The sequence below is a fragment of the Macaca fascicularis genome, chromosome 4 (assembly GCF_037993035.2).
Source record: "Macaca fascicularis isolate 582-1 chromosome 4, T2T-MFA8v1.1".
In the NCBI taxonomy this organism is placed as follows: domain Eukaryota; kingdom Metazoa; phylum Chordata; class Mammalia; order Primates; family Cercopithecidae; genus Macaca; species Macaca fascicularis.
This window is the reverse complement of record NC_088378.1, coordinates 33,775,788-33,795,987: the sequence shown is the minus strand read 5'-3', so window position 1 is coordinate 33,795,987 and position 20,200 is coordinate 33,775,788. Positions and strand designations below refer to the sequence as shown.

The 20,200-nt window shown below is 39.3% G+C and overlaps 1 pseudogene; it reads right to left on the bottom strand.

Annotated features, from left to right (window-relative positions):
• Positions 1-10,494: 10,494 nt before the first annotated feature.
• LOC102147275 (UDP-GalNAc:beta-1,3-N-acetylgalactosaminyltransferase 2 pseudogene) lies at positions 10,495-18,686 on the bottom strand (annotated as a pseudogene).
• Between the last annotated feature and the right edge of the window lie 1,514 nt (positions 18,687-20,200).

The window sequence follows — 20,200 nt, the reverse complement described above, 5'->3', positions numbered from 1 at the left end:
ATAATTTGAAGAGCTAACTAAACTTATAAACTCACTGAAGAATCTCATCTTTAGAAATTTCAGTTCCAAATGTAGCTTCAAAATGTTGCAGTACAAATAAGATGGGTTATATATCATACTATATAAAGTAAACATGGGTGAGATTCATTTTCTGAAGCTCAGTCAATATTGCATAATTCTTTTGTGCTGTGAGGGCAAATGCTCTGTTGACCACTATACTTGATCTTATGAAGTCAGGCTTAAATATACTTCAATTTTTACAGGATATATTTGTATAATAAAGGAATATAATGATGTTTAAAGAATTGGCTATTTTTCTTACCACTTAACAAAATCCAAACTAAATCTAATTTGATAAATATATAAAAACTTGATATGTTCATTTTTCTTTTCTTAGTTCTATTAATATAGTAAACAAGATTGGGCTAGCGGTACAAAGTTCTGGTTTTATAATTTGGACTGGTAATGTGAGTTAATTTTCATAGTCATTAACATGCTTTTCTACAAATGAGTTCTGCTAATTACAAGGGGAAGCATCTCTGAGAAATATTGGACTAGCACATGGTAAGTGCTCAAAATATTTTTGTTGAATTGAGTGAATGAATGAATAAATTATCATTTGTAGAAAGCTCCAAAAATCTTAAAACACTAATGGCAAATTTATTTTACATTAATAAAAATATTAATGATAGTTCACATATATTTTTCTGCATGAAAACCTATCAACCAGTGGCATTGTAGATGCTTAGTAAGTGTGTATTGAATGAAGACATGAATGGCTACACTGTACTACATTTATATTCTTACAAAAACTCAGTAAATGATTTTTTGCCTGCTTCCTTACTGCTAATGAGATATATCAGATATATACAGGACTGTCTGTTTTATTGTATTAGTTATACACTTTGGTTGAAAATGGTAGAAACTGATTTTGAGAATAAAGGCATTTATTGGCTTCTGTGCTTGAAAAGTAAGTCTACTGGCTTCAGGTGCAGCTTAAAATGGTGGCTCAAGATGTGGTTTATGTCTAAAGTGAGAAGAAAAGATTAGGGAAAGAGGGGTAGAAAGAAATGAACAAAGCCTCCAAGAAATATGGGACGATGTGAAAAGACCTAATCTACATTTGATGGTTGTCCCTGAAAGTGACGGGGAGAATGGAACCAAGTTAGAAAACAGTCTTCAGGATGTTATCCAGGAAAACTTCCCCAACTAGCAAGGCAGGCCAACATGCAAATTCAGGAAATACAGAGAACACCACAAAGATGCTCCTCGAGAAGAGCAACCCCAAGACACATAATTGTCAGATTCACCAAGGTTGAAATGAAGCAAAAATGTTAAGGGCAGCCAGAAAGGTCAGGTTACCCACAAAGGAAACCCATCAGACTAACAGCAGATCTCTCGGCAGAAACCCTACAAATCAGAAGAGAGTGGGGGCCAATATTCAACATTCTTAAAGAAAGGAATTTTCAACCCAGAATTTCATATCCAGCCAAAGTAAGCTTCATAAGTGAAAGACAAATAACATCCTTCACAGACAAGAAAATGCTGAGAAATGTTGTTACCACCAGGCCTGCCTTACAAGAGGTCTTGAAGGAAACACTAAACATGGAAAGGGAAAACTGGTACCAGCCACTGCAAAAACATGCCAAATTGTAAAGACCATTGATGCTATGAAGAAACAGCATCAATTAATGGGCAAAATAACCAGCTAACATCATAATGACAGGATCAAATTCACACATAATAATAGTAACCTTAAATGTAAATGGGCTAAACTCCCCAATTAAAAGACACAGACTGGCAAATTGGATAAAGAGTCGAGACTCATCAGTGTGCTGTATTCAGGAGACCAATTCTCATGTGCACAGACACACATAGGGTCAAACTAAAGGGATGGAGGAAGATCTACCAAGCAAATAGAGAGCAAAAAAAAAAAAAAAAAAAAAAAAAAAAAAAAAAAAAAAAAAAAAAAAAAAAAAAGCAGCGGTTGCAATCCTAGTCTCTGATAAAAGAGACTTTAAACCAACAAAGGTCAAAACAGACAAAGAAGGCCATTACATGATGGTAAAGGGATCAATTCAACAAGAAGAGCTAACTATCCTAAATATATATGCACCCAGATGCATAAAGCGAGTTCTTAGAGGCCTACAAAGAGACTTAGACTCCCACACAATAATAATGGGAGACTTTAACACCCCACCATCAATATTAGATCAACAAAACAGAAGATTAACAAGGATATCCAGGATTTGAATTCAGCTCTGCACCAAGCAGACCTAATAGACATCTACAGAATTCTATACCCCAAATCAACAGAACATACATTCGTCTCAGCACCACATTGCACTTATTCCAGAATTGACCACATAATTGGTAGTAAAACATTCCTCAGCAAATGTACAAGAACAGAAATCACAACAAACTGTCTCTCAGACCACAGTGCAATCAAATTAGAACTCAGGATTAAGAAACTCACTCAAAACCACACAACTATGTGGAAATTGAACAACCTGCTCCTGAATGACTACTGGGTACATAACAAAATGAAGGCAGAAATAAAGATGTTCTTTGAAACCAATGAGAACAAAGACACAACATATCAGAATCTCTGGGACACATTTAAAGCAGTATGTAGAGGGAAATTTATAGCACTAAATGCCCACAAGAGAAAGCAAGAAAGATCTAAAATCGACACCCTAATGTCACAATTAAAAGAACTAGAGAAGTAAGAGCAAACACATTGAAAAGCTAGCAGAAGGCAAGAAATAACTAAGATCAGAGCAGAACTGAAGGAGATAGAGACACGAAAAACCCTTCAAAAAATCAATGAATCCAGGAGCTGGTTTTTTGAAAAGATCAACAAAATAGATAGACCTCTAGCAAGATCAATAAAGAAGAAAAGGGGGAAGAATCAAATAGACACAATAAAAAAATACAAACTACCATCAGAGAATACTATAGACACCTCTATGCAAATAAACTAGAAAATCTAGAAGAAATGGATAAATTCCTGGACACATACAGCCTCCCAAAACTAAACCAGGAAGAGTTGAATCTCCGAATAGACCAATAACAGGTTCTGAAATTGAGGCCATAATTAATAGCATACCAACCACAAAAAGTCCAGGACCAGATGGAACCACAGCCGAATTCTAGCACAGGTAAAAATTGGAACTGGTACCATTCCTTCTGAAAGTATTCCAATCAATAGAAAAAGAGGGAACCCTCCCTAACTCATTCTATGAGGCCAGCATCATCCTGATACTAAAGCCTGGCAGAGACACAACAAAAAAAGAATTTTAGACCAATATCACTGATGAACATCAATGCGAAAATTCTCAATAAAATCAGGCAAATCAAATCCAGCATCACATCAAAAAGCTTATCCACCACAATCGAGTTGACTTCATCCCTGGGATGCAAGGCTGGTTCACCACACTCAAATCAATAAACGTATTCAAACACATAAACAGAACCAATGACAAAAACCACGTGATTATCTCAATAGAAGCAGAAAAGGCCTTCAACAAAATTCAACAGCCCTTCATGCTAAAAACTCTCAATAAACTAGGTATTGATGGAGCGTATCTCAAAATAATAAGAGCTATTTATGTCAAATCCACAGCCAATATCTTACTGAATGGGCAAAAACTGAAAGCATTCCCTTTGAAAACTGGCACAAGACAAGGATGTTCTCTCTCAACATAGTGTTGGAAGTACTGGCCAGGGCAATCAGGTAAGAGAAAGAAATAAACGGTATTCAGTTAGGAAAAGAGGAAGTCAAATTGTCCCTGTTTGCAGATGACATGATTGTATACTTAGAAAACCCCATCGTCTCAGCCCAAAATCTCCTTAAGCTGATAAGCAACTTCAGCAAAGTCTCAGGATATAAAATCAACATGCAAAAATCACAAGCATTCCTATACGCCAATAACAGACAAACAGAGAGCCAAATCATGAGTGAACTCCCATTCACAATTGCTACAAACAGAATAAAAGACCTCGGAATCCCTTACAAGGGATGTGAAGGACCTCTTCAAGGAGAACTACAAACCTCTGCTTAACGAAATAAAAGAAAAAAACTACTCTAAAGTTCATACAGAACCAAAAAAGAGCTCACATAGCTGAGAAAATCCTAAGCAAAAAGAACAAAGCTGGAGGCATCACACTACCTTACTTCAAACTATACTATAAGGCTACAGTAACCAAAACAGCATGGTACTGGTACCAAAACAGATATCTAGACCAATGGAACAGAACAGAGGCCTTGGAAATAACACCACACATCTACAACCATGTGATCTTTGACAAACCTGACAAAAACAAGAGATGGGGAAAGGATTCCCTATTTAATAAATGGTGCTGGGAAAACTGGCTAGCCATATGCAGAAAGAAACTGGATCCCTTCCTTACACCTTATGCAAAAATTAACTCAAGATGGATTAAAGACTTGAATGTAAGACCGAACACCATAAAAACCCCAGAAGAAAACCTAGGCAATACCTTTCATGACCTAGGCATGGGCAAAGACTTCATGACTAAAACACCAAAAGCAATGGCAACAAAATCAAAATAGACAAATGGGATCTAATTAAACTAAAGAGCTTCTGCACAGCAAAAGAAACTATCGTCAGAGTGAACAGGCAATCTACAGAATGGGAGAAAATTTTTGCAATCTATCCATCTGACAAAGGGCTAATATTCAGAATCTACAAAGAACTTAAACAAATTTACAAGAAAAAAAAGCAAAACATCAAAAAGTTGGCAAAGGATATGAACAGACACTTCTCAAAAGAAGACATTTATGCAGCCAACAGACACATGAAAAAATGCTCATCATCACTGGTCATCAGAGAAATGAAAATCAAAATCACAATGAGATACCATCTCATGCCAGTTAGAATGGCAATCATTAAAAAGTTAGGAAACAACAGTTGCTGGAGAGGATGTGGAAAAATAGGAACACTTTTACATGGTTGGTGGGAATGTAAATTAGTTCAACCATTGTGGAAGACAGTGTAGTGATTCCTCAAGGATCTAGAGCTAGAAATACCATTTAACCCAGTGATCCCATTACTAGATATATACCCAAAGGACTATAAAACATGCTACTATAAAGACACGTGCACATGTATGTTTATTGTGGCACTGTTCACAACAGCAAAGACTTGGAACCAACCCAAATGTCCATCAATGATACACTGGATTAAGAAAATGTGGCACATATACAACATGGAACACTATGCAGCCATAAAAAAGGATGAGTTCATGTCCTTTGCAGGGACATGGATGAAGTTAGAAACCATCATTCTCAGCAAACTAACACAAGGACAGAAAACCACACACTGCATGTTCTTACTCACAGGTGGGAATTGAACAATAAGAACACATGAACACAGGGTGGGGAACATCACACACACACCGGGGCCTGTCTGGGAGTGGGGGGCTGGGAAAGGGATAGCATTAGGAGAAATACCTAATGTAAATGGTGAGTCGATGGGTGCAGCAAGCCAACATGGCACATGTATACCCATGTAACAAACCTGCACGTTGTGCCCATGTACCCTAGAACTTAAAGTATAATAATAATAATAATAATAATAATAATAATAATAATAATAAAAGATTTGGTTCATGTCTCTCTATTTTTCAATCTGCTCCCCTGTAGGAGCTCCATTTGGGGACGGTTTCACCTCTTGTATTTCCTATCTGGTTCCTCATGCTTCTTGTTAGAGCCAATGAAAAAAGGGCAAGGATGTCTCTTTCCCAAAAAGTTCTGTTTTTACTGGCTCACACTGGATCCTCTGCCAATCGCCATCCCAGAGCAGTGGAATGAGTGGTTTAGTGTTGATTCAATCTGCGCTCACCTGTGACTAGAGAGTGGAAGGGTGGAAGACAGTGTCAGCTTCCCTTGAAACCCGTGAGCTATTTGAAGAAGCAGAATACGAGAGTAAAAATTAGGTCTGTGTCAACAAGGAGTTCGAGCAACAAATGTCTACTTTATCTATCAAATAGTATCACAACTTTACCTATAGTTTAGTTGTGAAGATAAAAGATACATAAATGAAGTAATGAATGGCCAGTATGTTATCATGCAAAACAACAGTAAACATTGGTAATAAATGTTTAATTGCATAATATACAAAAATAAGAGCTGAACAGAAGGAAGGGTGAATGAAACAAAATCAATTGTGGTTTTGTATCAGTAGAAAATGTTCCAAATATTTATCAAGCGTCTACTCTCTGTGTCTGTGCTAGGATCTGTTACTTACTTGTGAAGTCATTGCCCTCTCTGACCTTAAGATGGGGATAATATCTATCCTACTGTATTAGTCTGTTTTCGTGCTGCTAATAAAGACCTACCTGATACTGGGCAATCTATAATAGAAAGAGCTTTAATGGACTTACAGTTCCACATGACTGGGGAGGCCTCACAACTATGGTAGAATGCAATGAGGAGCAAGTCACATCTTACATGAATGGCAGCAGGCAAAGAGAGAGACTGTGCAGGGAAACTGTCATTTTTAAAACCATCAGATCTTGTGAGACTCATTCACTACCACGAGAACAGCGCACGAAAGACCCACACTCATAACTCAACCACCTCCCACCAGTTCCTCTCATGACAGATGGGAATTCTGGGAGTTACGATTCAAGATGAGATTTGGATGGGTACACCATGAAACCAAATCACCTACCATCCTAGAAGAATCAAAGAAATAAATGTATGTCAAAGTATCAACTAGACATCACTACATGGATGTGGTAAATTTTGCAATCATAAGCTTAAATATCTCCACTTATGCTCTTTCCTTTATCTGGAATATTTACTTTTTGGGTCAGTAAAATCCTACTCCTCATTCAAAATTGAACTAAAAGATAATTTCTATGAAACCTTCTCAGTATCTATCTTTTTCCCAATTGAGAGTGATTTAATTACCCATTCTGCACTACATTTTGTTCTTGCCTCTGTTACAGTAATCAACACATGACAAGAGATGTGCTGTTTGTAAAGCACTTCCAAGTCCATCAATTCAATTGTTCTGACAACTCCCTAGAAGGAAATATTATAATTGTTCCCATTTTGTGCTAGAGAGACTGAAAATCACTATTAAATCTTCAGAGATCAGATAGTCCCAATGCTCTGTTGTTACATGTTACAGACAATTGAAAATGAAGGAAAACATCCTCATTTTTCATGAAGCAAGTATAAAATTAACACTTAACCCTGGTATAGACAGTACAAAAAGAGAAAATTGCAGCCCAGTATCACTTATGAATAATTGTTGGAAAAATTCTAAATATTAGCAAAAAGAATCAAGCTTCACATTTAAAAAAATACAGCATGACCAAGTAGAATTTATCTCAGGAATGCAAGGTTGTTTCAAAAATAGAAAATTCATTAGTATAATATGCCATGTTGAGATTTTAAAGAAGAAAAATAGTATGATTACCTCCACAGATACTGAAAAAAGCCTGTTAAAAATATCAATACCCTCTTCTGATTTAAAAAAAACTCAAGAAAATAAGAATTGTTACATACATTTTTAACATGATAAAATATACATATTCCTTAGTCTTAAAGCCAGTGCCTTACTTAATGAGAAAACACAATAAGAGGCACAATGCAAGGATGGCCACTGCTTTCACTATTCTCAACATTCTACCAGCAATGTCAGCCAATGCAATCAGACAAAAGAAATTGAAAGACATCAGACAAAAGAAATCAAAAGAAATCAGACAAAAGACAGCTAGGAGAATTGAAAAGAAGGAATAAATTTTTTCTATTTGCAGATGTACCATATACCTGGAGAATCTTAGCGAATCAATGGCAACCTCAATCAAAAAACTTCATAATGTTGCAGGCTATTAAATTAACATACAGAAATCAATGGCATTTTCTTTTTTATTTTTAGAAATATTTTTTCTTTTATAAAATAATTTAGTGTTTTTCAAATCGTCTTCAAATATATACATAAAAACTTTTCTTGTGCAACAGAATCAGTTGATTTTTAAAAAGGAAATTTGCGCAAACATTAAGAAATACATTGATTCCAAGTGAAAGTGCCAGTCTAGAACTCTCCTGAAAGACCACAAATCTATTGCTAAACCTTGGGCTTCCTCAAACTTACACTTGGATTATCATTTGCCCATTGTATTAGTCCGTTTTCATGCTGCTGAGAAAGACATATCTGAGACTGGGAAATTTACAAAAGAAAGAAGTTTAATGGACTTACAGTTCCACATGGCTGGGGAAGCCTCACAGTCATGGTGGAAAGCAAGGGGGAACAAGCCACATCTGACAAGGATGGCAGCAAGCAATGAAAGAGAGAGCTTGTGCAGGGAAACTCCTGTTTTTAAAACCATCAGATCTTGTGAGACTTATTCGCTGTCATGAGAACAACGTGAGAAAGACCCGTCCCCATGATTCAATTACCTCCTACCAAGTTCCTCCCACAACATGTGGGAATTGAGGGAGTTACAATAATTCAAGATAAGATTTGGGTGAGGACACAGCCAAACCATATCCACTATCACTCTGCCCCTGGCCCCTCCAAAATCTCATGTCCTTTTTACATTTCAAAACCAATCATGCCTTCCCAACAGTCCCTCAAAGTCTTAACTCATTTCAGCATTAACTCAAAAGTCCACAGTCCAATGTCTCATCTGAGACAAGGCAAGTCCTTTCCACCTATGGGCCTGTAAAATCAAAGACAAGTTAGTTACTTCCTAGATGCGATGAGGGTACAGGAATTGGGTAAATACAGCCATTCCAAATGGGAGAAATTGGCCAAAACAAAGGGGCTACAGGCCCCATGCAAGTCTGAAATCCCATGGGGCTTAAAGCTCCAAAATGATCTCCTTTGGCTTCATGTCTCACATCCAGGTCATGCTGATGCAAGAGGTGAGCTTCTATGGCCCTAGGCAGCTCCACCCCTGTGGCTTTGCAGAGTATAGCCCTTCTCCTGGCTGCTTTCATGGGTTGACATTGAGTGTCTGTAGTTTTTCCAGGTGTATGATGCAAGCTGACAGTGGATCTGCCATTCTGGGGTCTGGAGGATGGTGGCCCTCTTCTCACAGCTCCACTAGACAGTGCCCCAGTAGGGACTCTATGTCAGGGCTCTGACCCAACATTTCCCTTCTGCACTGCCCTAGCAGAGGTTCTCCATTAGGGCCCCACCCCTGCAGCAAACTTTTGCCTGGGCATCCAGGCATTTCCATACATCCTCTGAAATCTAGGCAGAGTTGCCCAAACCTCAATTCTTGACTTCTGTATACCTGGAGACTCCACACCACATGGAAGCTTCCAAGGTTTGGGGCTAGCACCCTCTGAAGCCACAACCCGAGCCATGTCCTGACACCTTTTAGTCATGACTGGAGCAGCTGGGACACAGGGCACCAAGTCCCTAGACTGCACACAGCACGGGGACCCTGGGCTTGGCCACAAAACAATTTTTACCTCTTAGGCCTCCTGGCTAGTGATGGGAAGGGCTGCCATAAAGATCTCTGGCATGCCCTGGAGACATTTTCCCCATTGTCTTGGGGCTTAACAGTCAGCTCCTCATTACTTATACAAATTTCTGCAGCTGGCTTGAATTTCTCCTCAGAAAATGGGATTTTCTCTTCTATCACATTGTCAGGCTGCAAATTTTTTGAACTTTTATGCTCTGCTTCCCTTATACAACTGAATGCCTTTAAGAGCACCCAAATCACATCTTGAATGCTTTGCTGCTTAGAAATTTTTTCCACCACATACCCTAAATCATCTCTGTTAAGTTTCCACAAATCTGTAGGGCAGGGACAAAATGCCACCAGTTTCTTTTCTAAAACATAACAAGAGTCACCTTTGTTCCACCTCCCAACAAGTTCCCCATCTCCATCCAGGACCACCTCAGCCTAGATTTCATTGTCCACATTATTATCAGCATTTTTGTCAAAGCCATTCAACAAGTCTCTAGGGAGTTCCAAACTTTCCTACATTTTCCTATCTTCTTCTAAGCACTCCAAACTGTTCCAACCTCTGCCTGTTACCCAGTTATAAAGTTGCTTCCACAGTCTCAGGTATCTTTTCAACAGTGCCCCATTCTACTGATACCAATTGACTGCTGATAAAAACACACGCAAGACCTGGCATTTTATAAAAGGAAGAGGTTTAATGGCTTACAGTTCCATGTTGCTTGACAAGCCTCACAATCATGATGGATGGCAAGGAGGAGCAAGCCATGTCTTACATGGATGACAGCGGACAAAGAGAGAGAGAGAGCTTATGCAGGGAAGCTCCCATTTTTAAAACCATCAGATCTTGTAAGACTTATTCACTCTCATAAGAACAGCACGGGAAAGACCTGCCCCTGTGATCTGATTACCTCCCACCAGGTTCCTACCACGACATGTGGGAAATGTGAGAGTTAAAATCCAGGATGAGATTTGGGTGGGGATACAGCCAAACCATATCACCTACCCTGAGTTTAGACACTGCTAATTCAAATCCTGTTATCTTGCTTCAGATTGACATGGATCACCACAGAATTCCTTCAGTTTCCACAGTTCTGTCAGCTCCTGTGGAGAATACTGTGGGGAAAACAACATTCCTGTCTGACAAGTCTTCTCACACAGCCACATGCTGTGCTGGTATCTGTTAGGTTCTGTGGCTGTCATCCAAGTGCCCATGCGTACATTTTCACCCTGACAGGTCTGTAACCTCCTGGAGTTGCCTGCCAGTCAGTTGATGACGTCCCTGAAGATCACATACCCTGACCCATATGCAAAGGCAGGATAAGCATGACCAGGGTGCTCCAACTCCTGTCACTTCCTGGTTCTGTCAACTGCCCAATTCAGTCTGAAATACCCCTACCAAAATTAGACCTATTCAGATTCTTTTGAGAAATTCTATTAAATACAGCTTTCAAGCCTATGTAACAGTCATCATCTGTCTTTAGTAACAAATCAAAGTTGGTTGTTTCCACAGTCCATCTATCAAGTTCAATAATTTTGCAGGTATATTTCAATGAGTGTTGACAACATCCACAAAAACAATGATCATCATAGATGCTGTTTTCCTCCTTAACTAAGGCATCTAAAACCACTCCAACTCCCTCCATACCTTCCAATAATTCATGAGGCAATGCACCCTCCCCAGCTGTAAAGACTCCAAGAATCCCCCTCCATATTCACTGCCATTTTGTGAAGGTTTCTTAACACAAAGCTTTGGAGGTCTTGGCTCTCCCATGAGATTGTACCTTCAAAGCTCTCTGGTAAGATGAATTGTTCCATGTGCTTGTACACAACGTGTTCACCTGCACACCATGGCTTGGAGGACTCCAGTGACCAATGAAGAGGGCCTCTTCCTGTTCTGCCTGAGAAAGCTTGACAGCGACGTTCCTCTGGAAACCCACATCATTGCCATTGTAGTACACCTCAAGACTGGTAATAATGATCATGTAGAGAACTTGGAAACTCACACTGACAACTCGGTCCTCAGTGAGACCTGATGAAGTGTCTTCAGAGAGACTAAATGCCTCAATTTCCTAATTCAAAGCTGGGTTTGTGATATTGAGTAGTAGGGATCCTCCCAGTCTTCCACAGGCACTTAGCAGCCACAGGCACCTATTATGAACTTGACAGCACATGTTGACTTAATGAGGGATGTTGTATCCAATGATTCAGCCAGGTGCTTATCACATTTTGAAGTTCATGGTTACAGCAAGGTGACAACACACCTACTACCACATCATAGTGACTAGGTTTCCACTGAAGAAATAAGGCCAACTGGTCCACAGGGCCAGCCTTGGAGGTGTGGGCAAGTTGCAATCATTTACATAAAGGATAATCAGTTGGAGAACACAAGAGCAGAGAAAGCCCCATTAACATCAGCAATAAAGAAGATAAAAGTACTTAGAAATAAATTTAACAATTAATGTACAAAATCTATAGTGCAAAACTTTAAACACTCTTGAAAGATGTAAAAATCGTCTTGAACAAACAGAAAAACATCCTTATTTTTGGGTTGGAAGACTCAACATCATAAAAATGAGGATAAGTCTTTCCTTTAAGCAAATTTATAAATTTAGTGCAATATCACTAAAAAATTTCACAAACTTCATATGGAAAAATAAACATGCAAGAATACCCAGAAAAATGCTTTTAAAAAAGCTTTGAGGGAATACTAGCTTTACTAGATATTAAAATATACTTGCCTCATTCTAGTCTAAAAAAAAAAAACCAAGAAAAAAACATATTAAAAAGCCTCTAAAATTAAAAAAGCATATTACTAGTAGACATTGACAGATAAGTTGAATAGAACAAAAGTCCAGAAAGAAATCCAAACATATTTGAAACTTTAGTATACGATAAGGGGAGCATCTTACATCAAAAAGGCAAAGAATGAACTTTAATAAATGTTTCTGCGACAACTGGTAGCCATTTGAAAAAAAGATAATATCAGATCCATAACTCATATGAGAGAAAAGAATAAACCTCAAACAGATAAAGAACCTAATGGTAAAAAAAAAAAAAAAAAAGAAACCATCAAGTACAATAAGAAAATCTGAATGAATTTCTCTTTAAGCTGGAAAAGGCCTAACGGATTCTCCAAATCTGGATGTAAATAAAAATTTTTAAAAAAAGATGATTTTTAACTATGTAAAAATGAAAAAGAAAATCTAGACAGCAAAAAGCATCATAAACAAAGGAAAAAAAAAACCACTGACATACTGGATGAAAACACTTCTATCATGCAGAAAAAGGGTGAGCTTCTGTAATGTATAGAACATTCTTCAAAATCGCGAGTGAAAAGATTTTAAAAATCCAAGTGAAAAAGGAAGGAAATATAGAAACAATTCGAAAAAGGGTATAAAAATGTATGAAAAAAGGTTGAACTTCATTCAGGATAAGAAAAATGCAAATTAAAACTACACTGATATATCATTTATTATTAGATTAGGAAACATTTAAAAATATATAACACACTCTATTTGTTAGGCTATGGAAAAGCAGGAACTCTCATATGTTGCTAAAGGGAATGCAGCCTTCTTGAGGGGAATTTCGCAATACCTAAAAAATCACACACGTATTTACCTTTTGATCAAAGAATCCCACTTCTAGAAATCTACTGTAAAGATATACCTTCGCCAATACAAAAATATAAATGCACAAGATTATTCATTTCTGCATTGTTTGCATTGAAAATGCCTAAATGCCCACATATAGAATAGTTGAAGCAACTATTCTTCAAAATGGACACGTCTACACACAAAATGGATTTCCCCACAATGTACACAAAAATGGCATATCTACAAAATGGACTACTATGCAGCTATACAACAGAATGAATAAGATCTGTGGGAAGTAATATAGAGTGATTTCCAGAGAAAATAAACACATGTTTAACTATTAGCTTGAATGAAAAGAAACACAAGAAGAAAAAATCAGAGACTACGATAAAGATATTGGTTGCTACTGGGCATAGTGAGAGTTGGGTAGAAAGTAAAGGGTCATTTCTCTGAATACACCTTGTTTTTATAGACCTGACTTCTGGAACTATATTAATTGAGTTAGGTTTTTAGGGCTGTCATAACAAAGTACCACAAACTTAGCGGTGTAAACAGCAGAAATTTGTGGCCTCACAGTTCTGGAGCCTAGAAGTCTGCATCCAGGCACCGACAGGGCCATGCTTCCTCTGAAGGCACTAGGAAGAATGCGCTCCAGGCCTCTGTCTTAGCTTCTGGTAGTTCCCTGGCCCATAGCAGCGTAACTCCAGTTCACATAATGTTCTCCCTGTATGGATGTCTCTGAGTCCAAAGTCTCCCTTTTTATAAGAACATCAGTCACATTGGTGTCCCACCAGTCATACTGAGCCACCTACTCCAGTATGACCTCATCTTAACTTATTTTATTACAACTGCAGCGACCCTATTTCCAAATAAGGGTGAGTCCTGAGGTACTGTGGCTTAGGAATTCAATAATGAATCAGGGGATGGGAGGTGGGACACAATTAAACCCATAATATTACTGTTTCCCACATTCAAATAAATAAATAAATAAAAATGCAAAAACCCACAAAGAAAAGGGGGGATAGCCTGAAACTGAATGCAATTGGAAACAAATAAATTGCCCCACATAAATCAAATGAATACAATAATCACACTCAAGAAGGGAGACAAAATTAACTCAGGCAAATGTTGAACAAAATATCTAGATTACTTGCCTTCAGGCTAAAGGCAAAAATACCTCTAAACAAATATCGAACTCTAATTAGTAGACCCCGTTTTTTCCCCAGAAATATAGGTTAGTAATTCCAGAACTACTTGTATGTTCTAGAATGGAACAAATAAATAAATACACACAATGGTGATGCTGGGATCCAGAGTTCTCACTGTTGGAGAAGATAGTGATAAATCTGAAAAGGGGACTAGAATTGTCGATATCAGTGTGACTCATGGGGACATAGACAAATTGGCACAAATGGATATACATATGTATAGGGCTGTATATGTGTGTGTGTGCCTCTGTGCATGAAACTGCACAGTATATATAGAGACAGAATATATACAAACAGTAGAGAGACAGAATATATACATACATATATGCATATCTGTGTGTATATATATACAAAGTAGATAGAATATGTACATACAAATATATCTGTGTATATATATACACAGTATATAGAATATACATTCACACACATGTATGTACAGAATATATACATATATGTATGTATATAGACAGAATATATACATATATACACATATATGTACAGAATATATGCATGTATGTGTATGTACATATTGCCTCTATATATACCGTGCACAAAGATGCACACACAAATACAGACCTACACATGTATGTACATACATATATAGTATGTATATATGTATGTATGTATATATTCTCTCTCTCCCCCAACTCCATTGACTCCCCCTTTTCCTTCCCACTCAGGTCTGTCCTCTGAGAGTACCTAGAAAAAATGAAATCCCACTAACAATGGGGTTCACCTCTTAGCACTAGATCTTGTTTTCCAAATACCATTCTTCACTAAAACAGCCAGGTTTCTCTGAAAAAAAAAAAATGGCTAAGCAGGGGTAGTTTACGGAAAGAATAAAATAAACCTGGGACGTTTCATCATACCAAAGGATGATGAGGACATACCAAAAAGATAAAAGAGCCAGCTCAAAGGGGCTCCCGTTGGCAAAAGCAGGGACAATTTGAGTATCAAAATCAAGATAGTAAATTAAAGGAGTTTACACTATTAGTAAATTAAACTTCATTAGTCTCGAGTAAAACAAGCAAATTGGGGGACAAGGTAAACTCTTTCTTACAAGGGACTGCCAACTCATACATTTAGAAAGAATGTTGGAATTGTACAAATCAACATTTGCCAGCCATTATAATCATTGATTCATCTTGTTTAAGGAGTAATGGGCATCCCCACAAGATCTTTCTTTAAATACAAAGGGTAAAATATAGCAGTTGAGAAAACTGCAGAACGCCACATTAGAAAATGGTCAAAGTTAACGTTACTAGCAATGGGACTGACCAGCAGCATATACCTTGGTAAGTCTTGGCTCTTGGCTCTGTGTCCCAACCCAAACCTCATCTCGAATTGTAATCCCCGTAATCCCCATGTGTCAAGGGAGCCACCAGGTGGGAGGTGATTAGGTCATGGAGGCGGTTACCTCCATGCTGTTCTCATGATAGTGAGTGAGTTCTCACGAGACCAGATGGTTTTATAAGTGTTTGGAAGTTCCTCCTTCACTCTTCTCTCTCCTGCTGCTTTGTAAAGAAGGTGCTTGCTTCTCCTTCACCTTCTGCTATGATTGTAAGTTTCCTGAGGTCTCCCCACCCATGTGGAACCGCAGTCAATTAAACCTCTTTCCTTTATAAATTACCCAGTCTCGGGTATTTCTTTATAGCAGTGTGAAAACGAACTAATACATACCTCTTACACGATGCACTCAGAAGAGCTCAGCATCACTTCTGCGTCATTCTGCCAAAAGTGAATAATCTGAATCTATTCTTTTTTGGGGGGACGGAGTGTCCCACTGTCTCCTGGGCTGGAGTGCAGTGATGTGATCTCGACTTGCTGCAACTTCTGCCTCCCAGGTTCAAGTCATTCTCCTGCCTCAGCCTCCCAAGTAGCTAGGATTACAGGCGCCCGCCACTACGCCTGGCTAATTTTTTTGTATTTTTAGTAGAGACAGGGTTTCACTATGTTGGCCAGGATGGTCTCAGACTCCAGACCCTGACCTCATGATCCATCCGCCACGGCCTCCCAAAGTGCTGGGATTTTAGGCGTGAGCCACCACGCCTAGCCTCTGAATCTATTCTTGACGGTACATCAGACAAACCCAAACTTAGAGGCATGCTACAAAATCACTGTGCTATACTTTATAAAAATGCCAATATCATGAAATTCAAAGAAAGACTCAGAAAATGTTCCAGATTAAAGGAATCTTTAAAAACATGACAACTTTCTCTTTCAGCAGAAGAGTGGGGGAAAAAAAAAAGAACATGACAACTGAATGAAATGCATGATCTGGGATTTTTATTGCTATAAGAGACATTTTTGAAACATTGACAAAACCTTAACAGGTCTGTAGATTAAATAATAGTATTTGTTTCAATGTTATTTCAAATAGTATTTGTTTCAATTTTGAAAACTGTACTCTGGTTACTTGAGGAATTCCTTGTTTTTAGAAATACACATTAAAGTATTTAGGGGAAAGAGGGTGTCTGCAACTTATTCTTAAGTGGTTCAGAAAAAAATTGAGATGCATGGTATACATGCACACAAGCACCCACAGATAGTGACTGAGGAAAGGATGAAGCAATTGCAGAAACAGTTGCCATTTTGGGAATCTGGATGAAGGGCTTCTGGGAATACTTTTTACTATTCTTGCAGCTTTTCTGTATGCTTGATATGTCAAAATAGGGAAAAATAAAAAAGAAGGGAGAGAAGGGAGAGATGGGGAACCAGACAATTAAGGTGACTTGCCCAAAGTCACACAAAGGAGGCAAAGAAGCTGTCTGGGTCTCAAGCTCATGCTCCTTCCACCACGTCCCTCCCTCTTTATGATGACACTTCAATGTTCCTAGTAACATGTGCTGGAAAGCAAATGAGCTGGGCTAGTGGCTGGATTGTTAATTCCTAGAGAACTCGCTTGAACATCCTGTGAATCATACTGGGACTCTAAGGCAGGCAGCACAGGGGCAGGAGTGTGGCTGGTGCTAGAGGCATTCTCCTGGCAATGTGCCTTGCCCTCTAAGAGCCCGGCCAGCTGTCCAAGATACAATGTCTAATAAGTTGCAATTGAGGCTGACATTCATCTCTCTAAGGACACTGACCTGGTGGGTGTGACCTGTCCTGGTAGATGTGAGTGCCTACCTCTGGTCAGGAACAATATCCACACGTGGTCATGATGGTGGCAGTGCCTCAATGGCAGAGGGGTCCCAAGGGACCCAAGAGGAGTGCCTTGACTGAAGCTAGTGGTTTAGGGTAGAGTGACGTGGTTCTGCTTTATGGGTAGACAAGTGTGGCAAAGGCTGGCAAGTCAGCAGGCAGATTTTGATTCAGGTTTGTGCTCCAATGCTGGTTGGGCACCAAAATACCAAAAAAATCCCCAGGCTAAGGAAGGTATTCCCCTTCTGTGCTTCCTATGAGCTTCCATAATAGTACTTGCCATATTATACTGCAGTTGTCAGTATATATGCTTGTCTTGTACACTGGATTCAAGAAGACAGTCTGTGGCATTCATCGAAAAAATATTTATCAAGACTTGCATTGTACCACGCACTGTTTTAGGTGCTGGGGATACATCAGTGAACTGTTTTTGGACAAAAATCTGTATCCTTATGGAATGTACTTTCATCATCATATATTTAGCATTTAGCACAGCATCTGGAACATAGCAAGTGCCCAACAATAAGGGAGACAATGCCACTTGGAATGGGCGCTTGTGGTGATTTGGAGGAAAGCTGTGGGCATCCAGGGAGTCCCAAGGCTCACAACTCGGACACTCCAGAAACTAAGCATAGGTCAGAGGCCTAATTCCAGTCCCCACCCCGGAGGCAATGCAGTTTTTAGGTCTGAAATATTTGGGACTGCTTCTGGATCTGAAGGCTGGGTCTGCAGGATGAAATATTTACCACCAGCCAAAAGGAATCAAGAGGGAGGAGACTCAATACATAACATGCTTGCTATAGTTTGCAGGGTTGAATGTCAAGGACAGGAAGGGACATTAGAAAACATGTGGTTAATCCTCTGTTTTCCAACCCCCAACCCTGCCATCCCCATTTTATTCTTTACTCTTTTTTGAAGAAGCTACTGCCTCTATTTCAACCAGACCAGTGACAGGGAACTCGCAATTTACTAACACAAGCATTCCGTTTTTAGTAGCTATAATCATTAACAAGTTTCTCCTTAGGTAAAGCCACAATTGATCTTTGTCTGTCCTGTCTCTGTCATATAAAGCAACTCAAGAATTTGAATTGCTCCAGCCTGGACAACGTGGCAAAAACCCATCTTTACCAAAAATACAAAAAATTAGCTAGGCGTGGTGGCATGCACCTGTCATCCCAGCTAATCAGGAGGCTGAGGTGGAAGGATCGCTTCAGCCTGGGAGGTGGAGGCTGCAGTAGGCTGAGATCACACCACTGTACTCCAGTCTGCAAGAGTGAGACCCCATCTCAACAAAATAAAAATAAAAAAGAATGCAAATTGCACTTTCTTATAATTTGGATATCAGAGGGTCATTCTCTCATATTTGAAGCCTTGTCAAAATCTTGCCTTAAAGAAAATATAAATGCACCCATCTTTTCCTCTTTTCCTTCTGTTACAGTTGAACGTGTTTCCCTTCCCTCATTTGAGGTGAGTGCTTCCACCTGTGCTCCGAATTGCATCCCTTATCACCAGACCTCAGTTCCCAGTCACTTTCAAATCTTGTTGTCACCCTTCTGCCCGCATCACACTATTGGAACGATTTGAGTGAAGATCAAGACCTCCTTCAGTACTACATTCAAGAGATGTTTCCTGTGATCATTGTATTTAACCCTCCACTGCACCGCATCCGGCTCTGCTAACCACTTCCTCACACTTGACTGCCTTTCCTTCTCCTCCCTGGCAGCTACTCCTCTTTGGCCTCATGGTGGCTTCTCTTCCTTTAGTCCTTTATTCTTTGGTTTCCCCAGAATTCTGTCCTAAACTCTCTTCCCATTCTACACCCTCTCCCTAGGTAATTTAATTCACTCTCTTTGCTTTTGTTGTTGTTGTTTTGAGACAGGGTGTTGCTCTGTCACCCCAGCTGGAGTACAGTGGCAAGATCACGGCTCATGGCAACCTCAACCTCCTGGGCTCAAGGGAGCCTCCTGCCTCAGCTTTCCCAGTAGCTGGGACTGCAGGTGTGCAGCTAATATTTTTTGGTAGATATGGGGTCTCACTATGTTGCTCATGATGGTCTCAAACCCCTGGGCTCAAGTGATCTTCCTTCCTTGGCCTCCCAAAGTACTGAGATTATAGGCATGAGCCACCATGCTTTGCTTAACACCAAGCATAACTTGTTACATTACACTTCTTATGCTTGTAACAAGTATAACAGGTATGAATTGTAATTCGTAAGTCTCTAGCTCCATCCCAAATTTATTTCTGGGGCTCCAGATCTATTTATGCATCGATTTACTAGACCTCTCTGAGAGAATACCTCCTCCAAGTTCTCAAACTCAAAACTTCTAGGATAGAAGCTTCCTAGGTTCCCTGACAAGAATCTGGGTGTCTTTTTGGAATTTCTCTCTTCCTGCCACATTCCCTATATATCCACTCATCACCAGGCCCTGCCAAGCGTGTGACCTAAACAACTCTTCTGGTCATTCCCTTGGGTCTAGATCCACTGAGATGAGCTTTGGATTCCTGTAGTAGCCCCCTCACTGCTCATCCCACCTCTGGTGCTGCTCCTTCTCATCTGGCCTCTTCATTCTGGCCAGAGTAATTATTCAAAATGCAAAGGCGGCTCCACCCCAGACCTACAGGGGCGGCTCTGCCTGGACACGATGATAAACTGGAAGTACCTTTATAGAAACAGCAAGGCCCTCAAAAGCTTCAGCCTCACTTTCTTCCATTTTACCATGGCATTCTGTGCTTCAGCCATGCCAAACTACTTCTGGTTTTCCACATTTACCCAACTCTCACTTCTAAGTCTTTGGAAAT